General features: G+C 43.5%; 1 protein-coding gene across 1 annotated transcript in view; it reads left to right on the top strand.

Annotated features, from left to right (window-relative positions):
- Positions 1 to 12,096, top strand: part of LOC128427191 (A disintegrin and metalloproteinase with thrombospondin motifs 3) — a 44,850-nt gene that overhangs the window by 1,756 nt on the left and 30,998 nt on the right. The window lies entirely within an intron of this gene.

The raw sequence follows: 12,096 nt of genomic DNA, 5'->3' as shown, positions 1-12,096 counted from the left end.
ATTGAGTGATGGGTCAGTTTGTAGTCGGGTCCTTTAATCGGAGGCTGTTTCCAGGTCAGTTACCATGGATTCTAAATGTCACCAGTCTTCACAAAACATTAAAACGTTAAACCTGTCTTGCAGCATGAGTTCTGTGCTGTCCATCTGTGTGCTTCACATCTTCCACACTCACACACATATTTTTGCCAATAAACAAAAAACATTTGTTTACACTCTAGCAGACACATCCGGGGCGTCCGGCTCTTGATATTCTGATGTTTTTCCAGACAGCTAATGACTCCAGGCAAACATAGCAAAGTCGAACTGATGAAGGTAGAAACAGTAGAGTCAGGAATTCAGCAAAAATGAATTGGAGTCCATACCTCTTTCTTTACCAATCAATCATTGGCTGAGGACGGACGTGGACTTCAGTTGAACTTACTTATTGCCCTCTTGTGGCAATGCAACAAGCTATAAACAGAATATTGATTGCACACATTTATGATGATCATGTGACATTTGGAGTTATGTTTCTGGCCACCTGTCGAATGTATTCACTTTATATTTAGATGCTGTTGTTTTTTTTGTCCTTAAACCCCGTGATAAATATCTGACCATTTAGCCGGTATAGCTGCACCACTGTGTTCACCAGCAGCTAGCCTGTAGGGTTTTCTCCCAGTAGCATCTGTTAGCTGCAGCGTCTCACAACAATGACGAGAACAAAAAACAAAACAAAACAAAAACGCTGACGTTTTCTGTAGAGCTGATCAGAGCTGCAGAGTTGGGAATCATCACCTTGATTGATCTCTTTCACATTCAAAATGTTCGTTAGCATCTTTCAAGAATTCACATTATTTAGCTACAACTAGAGATGTCGTGATACCATCCTTCCCTCGGACTTTGCGTATCTGGCGATACTGAGTACTGATCCCATAGTGAAACTAGTATACTTTAAAGACGAGGTATTGGTACATGTACTCAAGTACTCATCCGTGCCTGACCCGGCATTTTCTGCTGTATATGAGATATTTACGATGCTGGTAAATGTATATATATATCTATAGCCACAACGGATCAACTGTGAACTAACAGTGATGTTGTCATTTCACTTGGCTTTTGTGATTTGCTCATCATCAGGTGAAACTTTCACAAGAGACTGGGTCTTTCTTGGAGCTTGCCAAATTCTAGTACTTCACCGACCTTGAATCTGATCTGATATTGAATGTTGGGAACATTAAAAAAACATTTTCAATATCTCTATAATGCAATAAAAACAACAGGTTTCCTTTGGAATCAAAGGAAACTGACTTGAATCCGACTTGATGAAGAGCACTACTCTCAGCAATCCTTCTAAAGCCCATCTTTCAAAGCCACAGACTTATTTGATTATAAAAAGACACATTGTGGGAAGACTATCACTTTAGAGTGTTATTACTGTTAGTTATGACTCGGTTTATCTGGGTAAAACCATTTCAAAGGGTGTTCAACCTCCTCCCTCTATCATCGGTCATTTCATCACTCTGCTCTAACGCAGTCGTTCGGTGTCATCGACTCCATCGCAGCGTGATGCAGCAGCAGAGCGGTGGGAGACGAGTTGAGCCACTAATGGATGTTTGCAGTCGAGCAAATTAGGGGGAATTTTTTCAAACACGCTTGTGACATGTGAATTGGCAGGTTGACAAAAGGGAGGCTGCGCCGTACTCCCTCTGAGCTCCTGAAGCCTTCAAGTGAGACATAAACACACACATTCACAGAGAGCTATGAATCCTTCACATTCTTTATAAAGAATCTCTACAAGCCCCTGATATCATCTCTCTGCTTCTTGGTGTGTTTGTTAGTACAGTGAAGCTCTTTGTGTTGTATCAGCAGTTTGAGAAATCCCAAAGAAACGATGGAGATGTATTGTTGTCATCGTCGCTGCAAGGTAACTGGAGGCAGAGCGGGTTGTTCACTAATCAGTGAGTCGGTGGTTCGATCCCCATCGGCTCCGATCTGCATGTTAAGGTGTCCTTGTGCCAAAACCTAGAAGTTGTCCAAACTGTCTGTTTCATCAGTGGGTGAATGGCTGAATGTGACTTGTAGTTTAAAAGGCTTTGAGTGGTTTTAAGCGCAGGTTAATTGATCATTCACCTTCATTATTTCGTGGCCGTGAGCAACACAAAGCTGTATTCACCCACAAGCAGGATCCAGACCTTAAGCGCACAAAAGATGGCCGTCTTAAAAACTAAATACTTTAAAATGTTGCCTTCTGTGAAAAGCAATGTTGCCTTAGAAAATCTGTGTTTAGAGAAGCGAGCCAAAACATTTTTCTTCTGAAACTCCACATCTCTCCGATCATTCAGACATGAGGTGAACTTCAACTAAACTGCTAAACACCAACACAGTCAATAGGTTGTTTCATCTTTATTGAAATGAGAACCACTTTTAAAAGTTGTGATTGCATGGTTCATGTTAGAGTCAGTGCCGGTTTATTATTCAGCCTGAATGATATTGTGATGTGAAGGTTCCTTGTGTATTTAATTTAAAGACATTTCCATATTCTTTAGAAACGCAGTCGGGTAATTATTTTTTCACAGTTGCCCTTTACTTTTTAAGTGGAAAACTTTTCATTTTGGTTGGCTGTTGCGATATTTGGGGCCAGCTGTCAAAGTAGTCAAAAAAAATTAAGTCAAAAATATTTAGTAACCGATATAATACTGTTAAGTTCATAAGTTGAATCCAGTGTTTCATGAAAGAAAATGCTAATGAGTCACTGCAGGCCACAGTAAAAGTAGATACAAATCTGTGAATGTTAGATATAAAAATGCTTCCCTCTGCTCAGGAGAGCCACAGAAAACAACCGGTCATGTTGGGTTTGTCCACTTCTCTAATTTGTAGCTAAACAAAGAGGCACAGACAATATTGACTAAATGAGTGAGCGGATCAATGACCGATCACTTCATCTGGAACAACTACATGAATCCCATCTAAAGCCCGAACAGCCTCGTCCCTCACTGTTAATTGGACATATTGGACGTGTAGGACCAGAGGACTGAGATCCAGAGTTGTGTTCATTCTTCTTCCAAAGCATTTGACACGTGGTGCTCAGTGTGTTTTTTTCCTTTATGTGAGATACTTCAAGTTGGATGAAACGGTCATTTGTTCCGCAGTAGACAGTAGTTTCAAGGATGAAATTGAAGATGTTGGAGTCTGTGATCGACACAGTGTTCGTCTCTGGAGAGAAAAATGTGCTTTATTCATCACAAACAACACAGAATTCACCTCTGTTGAACTGCGGGGGGTGGTTGCCGAGGCTCGAGACAAGGCGGAACAACTCCAGAACCAGTCAGTGAGGGAAAGATTAATTTGAGTTTCTTTTGATTTGGGTGAACTCCTTCTTTAAAGGCCACACACTCTTAGAAATCTCGTCTATGCATTTCCTTGCATCAAAGCCAACATAAACACGGACCTGTCAGTGCCTGCAGGGCTGTGTGGGTAGCATGTGAAGGTGCGCCAATGGCTCGTAGGAATATTATTTAGTCTGAAGTGCCTGTTTGATGTGGAAGAACACCGAGGAGATAACGTCGGATGAAAGCCCTGCGTTTGAGGAGAATAAGAAAGTGAATCATGTGCGGAGGCTGACGCATACGGGCTGCATCTCTGCCATTAAAGTGTTCAGTGTATCTTTACAAACCATCAGCTTCTCATCTTCAAAGCTACGTTTGATAGAGTCACTTATGGAAAACTGGAGCATTGCAGCAGATCACAGTTACATAGGTAATTTTCAATCCTTGAAGAACACTACAGCCCATCGATGTGGACTTTTTGGGGTCGATGCCGATACCAATACATCGGCCAATTAACATATCTTTTTTTTTTTTTGCCAATGATTCCTAAGCTATAGGACTAATGTAGTCTTGATATTTTACATAGTTTAACGGCGGACTTTACTTTAAATAACTTTAAACAGAGAGGAAATAAACAAATCCAAGCAAATATATAGAACTTGAATTTAGAAAAATCAAATGTAAACATGAATGCAAATCTTTTCTGCATTGTTTATTCTGCCAAAGAAAAGTGTTCATGTCGGCCACCATAAATGCTGTAACCTGTATGGCTCTAAAGAACGCGTGTGCACACGTTCCCTTTCTGTGTGTCCTCTGCAGAAGGACTGTTCTCTCAGAGATAATTCACAAACAGCGAGCCGTGCCATCACCAGTAACCGGTTATATTAGCTTGGTCTCCTGCCATGAGCCTGGATGTGCAGTCAAAGCTCACGACAGATAAAACATTCTTCCTCTGGCTGCCAGGTTGAGAATGGAACTTGTGAAAAGTGAATCTAAAATGGTTTGATGTTTCTAAAACCGCCCTGCACTCCAGTTTCGTTATACCCGTGCTTGGTGGTTGTGGGCAGTTGTATTTTAAAGGTTCAGTGTGTAAGATTTAGTGACATCTAGTGGTGAAGTCGCATGTTGCAGCTGAACACCCCTCACACTTCAAATATGACAAAACTCGGAAGATGTTTAGTTTGTCCAGTTTTGGCTACTGTAAAAAAACATGGCGGCCTCCGTAGAGAGGTCCCGCTTCGATGTAAATATAAAGTATTTAAATATAAAGGCTCATTCTAGAGTAAAGAAAACATCAATTCTACAATTCAGATTAAACACACTAGTGAAAACATCATAGATTGATCCCTTTCACCCAAATCTTACAGCATGGACCTTTAATTGTTGTTTGTTTGTCTGTCTTTCAGCCCGACACAGATCCAGCAGTTTTTATCCAATTTTTCGAAATTTGTCCGGGTTAGGCTCAGGACCTTTTATTTCAAATCTGATAAAGGTCAAGGTCACAGCATGACATCAAAGTTTAAACCAGACATTGCAGCTTTGATATTAATATCTACAGCCTCATCATGCTCATGAAATCGTTCAATCTCATTTCACAGTGGCCTTGTTATCCCCATAATAACAATAATCGAGGGTTAGGGTCAGTTATACTGGTCTCATCTCTTCATCCATCAGCAAAATTCGGCTTTTAAAAGCACAACAATGCAGCGTATGGAGCATTTAACAGTGCAGCACAGATGTGACATCCCTCTGAGGGTTTTCCTAGTGGTAGTGTAATTTGTGTTTGATTGAGCCACTTGTCAGTGTCAGCTCGTGTCATGTTCCTCCCTTACCCCAGTGACCCCCCCCCCCCCCCCCCCCCCCCGATGGCATCAGCTGCAGACGAGCGTGAACTATTGTTGCGGGGCGCTGACTGATGGCTATGATTACCCCGGCGCTGCTCATGTGTCGGGAATCAGCGCAGATGACGGGGCTGATTGAATTGAACAGCCGTGGACTGAAGAGCGCTATTCCTGTGTCCATCGCTTAAATAGAGCGAGAGCCACCTAGCAACAGTCAGTCAAGCTACTGCCTCTTACTTTATGATGGGAGGGGGGGAGAGGGGAGGGGGGGTGGGGGGGGGGGGGGGGGGGGGGGCTTCAGTTTTCCATTCACTGGAGATGGAAAACGCTTGAATAAATTGTTCTATTCATGAATGTTTGCAGGGATTCTGTACAGGGTCCTGGTCCCGGTCCAGTAACCTCCATATTCCAGTGCTCTGCTGGCACGGAGGGGGAGTCACTAAATTAAGAGCTCCATCAGTGGAAGCCCAACGTCTCGGCCAATAACGTGATTTATTTCCTCCCGGGCTAATACTTAACTTTCAGCAGCTACAGTATGTCTGGTTCATTCAGACACACACACTGGGATACACATTTAAACCAATTAAAGCGTTTAAACTTGGACTTTATGAATGTGAAAGACATTTTACACATTGCATAGTAATAATATAATATACCAATACAGCTGCTACCACATCTGCCTCTTCCACTACTACCTCTTCACCCATTGCTTCTACTGGGCTATGTCTTTGTGTTATACTTCTACCACTACTTACTTCTACCAGGTACTTTACAACCATCTGCTGATACAGCTACTCATGCTTTAAATAACAGGGGAACTAACATGACCTCTGCTCCCCTGAAAAGAGCATTAAGTTCCCTGAAAGTTACTTTTAGTTATTTTGGACCAATCTCTCCTGTTCAGATCAAATTTGGTCCTTTCGCTCCTCTCCTTGGTCCGAGGAACCTTTCACACCTGATCGGACTAAACCCAAAAAAGTGAAGGAGCCCTCAGTGCCAGCTCCTACCTCTGCTATCCCTACATTGATTATACTAATAGTAATTAAAGTAATAGAAACAACATTAAATCTTCTTTTAAACACAGTTGCGTTCATATAAAACCAATTAGGCATTAAAAGCAGCATCATATCCGTCTGCTTTAATTAACTGCTCTTTCTTTAAAGTCCCATGCAGATGAGTGAGCCCAGTTCTCTATCAGTAATCCTCATCTTGATCACCAGCCATGCTTGCCCTTTGTGGAACAGCACAGTGAGACGTGAAAGCTGATAAAAAGGAATCAAGTCGTAATCCCCACGCTCCCACAACCAAGTCTCATACGATTATTTCAAACCCGCGTCTCTGCTGAGCCATGATTCGCTCCCTGGCCCATTGATCTTCCCTGGTTTGCACCAACAAAGCTCTTATCAGACACCACATCATATGTCAGGTGCTGCCTGCGAGTGTGTGCGTCAGGAGTTTAATTTCTTTTTTTAACTCCGATACAGAGCTCGATGGAATCTTGTGTCTTCTGACTTTGCACAGGAGCACGTGTGACCTTGCTGCGGGAGGGCGCACTGCGATCCCATTGGGTGACGGTGGACGACCCTGTTTCCCTCTATCTCTTGTTTGCGGATCAACAGAGAGCATGAACTGGGAACCAAATTACATGTTTCTGAACAATCTTCTGCAAATTACCGGTTAAGCTCCTGGAACCACGGCTGGACTTTGATCTCCCTGCACGTTGCAGCTCGAGGGCTTGTTCCATTTTTAGATTGTTTGTCCGTCATGTAGCTGTGGAGATGTCTCCGCCAGGTCACGTTGACAGTGTGGAGGGGGGGGGGGGGGAAATAGACCTCCATGTGTCAGTGGTATGTTGTGACTTTATTGTCTTTGTCTGTCTCTATTTACAACACATTCTTTTCACTGATTTTCTCACTCATGTCGCTCCAAGCATTTCTCAGCTGCAACAGAATTTTACTTGTTATATTTCGACTCCCTCATCCCACTACAGCGCAGGCGAGGCTCAAGGAGCAGCTGCGAGTGGTTCCGACCAGTGCTCCGTGTTCCCTTTTTAGAACTGCACGCCAGTCAAAAATAAGAAAGTTAAGCACACTGCTGGGAGCTGTGTCTCGATGCAGGGCCTGCGTCCATCGGAGGCTGCGTCCCGAGACTGGACTGTCGATAAATGCGTCCCTCCATTCCAAAATGTGGATCCGTCCCAGCCCAGCCTAAGAAGTAATGGCTTCTCTGCAGATCACTATGGCCTTTCACGGTCTCCACCGCCCACAGACGGCATCCTCCGTGGGCCTCCTGCCTCTGAAGGACGGGACCCCAGCATTGAGACACAGCTGTAGTACATTTAGGAAGTGTCAGGGCTCTATAGGGTTGTTTAGAATATAGCGATTCTAGATGTTGCTTTACTGCCAGCAGGTATTATGGCAAATACAATAACTAATTCTAATTCCATTCATATACACAGGGAGGTAAACTCCTTTCTCCCTTTCCGCTACAGATTCTCATACCTGGACTTTGTGTTCACGTTTATAAAGAGTAGCAATCCAATATCAGTGCATTTCAAAAAAACGTGTATAACATGCTTTAACAACTGTATGCCCGTGCCATCCCAAAATCTTAAGTCTTGTACATACTTTACAAGTCCTTCTTTAACCCCTGGAAGCACTTTTCAGAGATGTGGTATCATATCGGAACATAGACTCTCGTGCTCGCCGACCCCCCCGACCTGACACATTCTGCCGTATCTGAGACATTTCTGATGCTGGTATCAATTTTCAATGTCGTATTTTGTCAGATTTATTTTATTTTAAGCTATTCCTTTAAACTAGACACGGTTCAACAGCGTAGTGATCTGCCGGGCACCTCTCGCCTCAGTTGTTATCTGCCTCAGTGTTTAAGGGACAGACTCCAGCTGCTGGTTTACATAGCAGAGAGAAGTCGCCCTGAAATTACATACAGTAAATATCCACCTTCAAAGTTGTTCATACCAAAGTGTGGAATTTAGTGCACGGGTGAGTCTAAGTGTGAGCTATATTTGCCTTTTTTTTTCTCTTGTTTGTGTGTGTGTGTGCACGGTGGGAGTGATTCTGCCTGGCTGCCTCCACCTCAGTGCCTTTTTGAATTTTACCCTCCCTTGAGCACTACAAGGCTGACGGTGATCCCCGCTGTGAGCACCACTCGAATTCAGAGGTTAATCCCAAATAGGGACAAGGCACCATCTTCAATCACTCTTCAAAATCCCAGCTCTGTATCCTTAAAACTCAGGTTGACAGTTACTGACCAGAATCTCTCTAAATAGACTCTCTTGACTGACCGGCCGTGATTCTCTGAATGACTAAAGCTCTTGAGTTAATGACACGACCGTTATTGTGACACAGCGAGGTGCTTTTGGTCCTTCCTGGTTTGAGTGCAGTACTTTGGCTTGGTGCAAAACAGAAAATATTATTCTGTATGCTATTCAGGGCAGCTGTGGCTTAGGAAGTATAGATTAAGATACATTTATTCGTCCCAAACACATGCACAGACATGCACAGGCACACTCATGCAGGTAGGGAAATTTAACCTCTGCTTTTAACCCATCTGGTGAAGGACACACAGAGCAGTTAGCAGCCATGTACGGCGCACGGAGAGCAGATGTTGGGGGGAGTAAGGTGCCTTGCTCAGGGGCACTAGACAGGGTAGGGAGAATCCTCTTGGATTTTTGGACAGATCAATCCAGGTTCGTCTTTTTGTTGTTTCTCCCTGGAGTCGAACCAGAGACGAACCAGAGACCTTTTCTGCCCATATTCCAAGTTTCTGCCACTAGTCCACCGCCTCTAATGGAAGATCGGGTCTTCCATTAACAAGCAGGTTGGTGGTTCGATCCCCAAGTCCTTCGCTCTGCATTCCGAGGCGTCCTTCGGCAACACGCTGAACCCCAAGTTGCTGCTGACGACAGCGTATAAACGGTGTGCTTAACTCATTCACACCTAAATTTGCCCGTAAACTTGCTAAAAGAGGAGATTGACTCCATTCCCGTCGTCACTGGAGGAGTTTGCCCCCCTGTGTTTTTCCCCATGTCACAACTGAGGCGCTCTGACACCTCGCTGTGTTGTCAAATTATCACTTTCACCTGGGTGTCATGTTTCCATCACTGTCGATAAGAGCTGGAGCCAATTAAAAACCTGCATTGACCAGGGAGCATGCAGCGATTGTATCCCGCTCCATTGCAGAGATTATAAATGTCTGTTTCAAATCTCTAGATAATCCATCCTGATATTTCTTGAGTGAGGTGTTTCCGTCCAGGTCTGAGGTGTTGACATTAAAGCCACGCTTTTGTAACGAGCCTAAAAATATAGATGTGTTTGTTTGTGTCATCTTCAACAGACCTGCAGGGGGACTTTTTTTTAGCTTCCCTTGGTGTTGGCTGTCAGGCTACTTAAAAGCTGCATGGCAGGAAGCTCTGCAGACACTATTCAGGGCTAAAAAAATACCTCTTCTGTGATTTTTGAGGAAGAACATATTGTGGTCGTAGTGTTTGTCTATTTGAAATTAGCTAATGAATCGTTCAACACAACAATGCCAAAATTGGAAATAAACCATTTGTGTATGTTCCTTGGACCCAAGTGGAGGTTGTGGATTTGCTTATGTATTTAGACCAAGAGTCTAAAACCCTGGAGATGTTAACTTTACAGCGATGCGATACAGAAAGAAGAAACAAACCCACACATTTTTGAGAGGCTGCAAATTCAGAGAATGAGGCGATGCTCTCGATGCAGGTATTGATGTTTAAATGATCTAAATGTAATTTCATGGCGATGCAGCCATTAAATAATGCCGTATTTAACCTATAACCTTGGAGAATCCAATAACCTTGCGTCTCCTCCCCCTCGGCCAGGCTTTACCATGCAGTGTACACATGTTAGCATTTGAAAGGCCTTTCCAGATGCTGCCGTGCTCTCCCCTCACAGACCCGGCTTCACTTTCCACCCACCGCTGAAATAAGAGACCACAGAGGAAGTATTCTAGCATGTCTTACTTGGCATTTCCTGGTCCGAGGCTGGACAAATTCTTTCTCTCCTCGTTGCCCTCACCGTCATACGCTCGCCCTTAAGTTCACGGCTTTGGAGCTGTTTGGATGGAGCTCTCTTTGCCGGGCTGTATATCAATATCATTTCAGAGTCATAAATACAGACATCCTATCCAAAGTCTTGTCCGTGTACCATCTTCATGAGTGTAATGATAGATATTTTCTCTCTCAGTGAGGAGTAGGAATCTGGGAAATGTGATTTGTGCCCTGCACTGCGTATTCAGATTGATATTAATTGAGACAAGGTAGCAACACAAAAGGAAATGGTTCTGCGTCATCTCGGTTATTTGTTCTTCCTGTTACACTCACACTTAATTATCACCTCAGTAGCCTGTCACAGAGTCACAGGAAACGTGACGGCACAACATTGCCTGGACGGGTTTGAAAGTTTGTTCATATTAATAGCTTTTTTGTTTTTGTTTACTAGAATGGCACTCGGTAGATCCACGACCAAACAGTCCCCTTTAAATTAACAAAATAGCACCAAATCTAATAAATCAATAAAATCAACCAATGTCACAATTGTAAAGAAAGAGATAAAGGAGTTCCTGCATCTATCCTCATGGAATTGTAATGGATTCTCCTTTCTCTGCCCATGTCCCATCCTTCAACCAACATGCATAGGAAATCATTTCAGTTGTTTTTGTGTAGTCTTGCTTACAAACCAACATTCTAGATTTCATACCCCAGCCCAGGCCATACAGTCCCGTTATGAAACCACTTCTAAATTCACTAGATCTGGATTTTATCAAGATCCATGCATTATTCCCTGAGAAAATAACGGAAATCACAAAATACGGCCCTATCTCGCATTGTTTACAAAAGTGATCAAATAAATTCTGGATCTGCCCCCCCGGATCCACACCAACTTTTTATTGCTTTTTTCCCTGTGCCGTACGGCGTCTTTCCACCGAGTTTTGAGGTAATCCCTTTCCGTTGTTCTTATGTAATCTTGCCTGGAAACAAACAAACAAACAGACGGCGATGGAAACATAACCTCTTCCGCACAAGTGTCCTGATTAGGAAAAGATGTGAAAACCATGAGGCCTTTATTTGTGGTTCCTTCCTGCAGCCTAGAGACGTGCAGCCTACGTTTTAATGGTTGTGTTACCCAACAAAGAATAACACATACAGTGCTGGCAGAAGCTTTACACATTATCTTATACTGCACACACACAGTCCAGGCTAGAGTCGAACAGAAGTGGATGTTAGAGACGACTGCTCCGTTGTTTACGCACAGCCTATGATATCTAGCTTTAGACACCACCACCACTTACATAAGCAATAATGTATCATGGAGGGAGAAGTTTCATTCGCCTTTTATTGCCGCTTAGGCTCCGTTGGAACAAGCTTTAAATGCCGACATATATTTTAAGTTTCAGACATGTCAGCGAGAATATGAGATGAACGGTATTGTGATTTATCAGAAGTCTTGTTTCCAGCTTTCTGAATCCTCCATATGTTAACTTCGACTGTCTGCGGTTTGGTGCTAGCGTGGTTGGGTGTTTGTCTCTGTATGTCAGTCCTGCGATGGACCAGCGACCCGGCCTGGGTGTCCCCCCAGACCGTGGGTGTAAGTGTGAGTGTGAGTGGTTGTATGCCTCTGTCTGTTGATCCTGTGATACGCTGGAGACCTGTCTCTTTCCCAATATCCGCTGGGATTGGCTCCAGCTCCCCCCATGCCTCTCAGAAGAGGCGGTGGTAGAGATAACAGATGAATGGATGGGACATTTTTGTCCACATCCCCCAGATCTAATAGATTTCAAAATTTGTGTTGTGCTGCTATTGTTGTTGTGCCATGGAAATGAATGATAACAAAGATTAGCTGCGGCGTGGTGCATCAACATGTCGATGGGGAAACACAATTTCCCAGTATTTCCAGTCTGTC

The sequence above is a fragment of the Pleuronectes platessa genome, chromosome 21, assembly GCF_947347685.1.
Source record: "Pleuronectes platessa chromosome 21, fPlePla1.1, whole genome shotgun sequence".
NCBI lineage: Eukaryota > Metazoa > Chordata > Actinopteri > Pleuronectiformes > Pleuronectidae > Pleuronectes > Pleuronectes platessa.
Note: the sequence above shows the minus strand (reverse complement) of the source record. Positions and strands in the feature narration are given on the sequence as shown.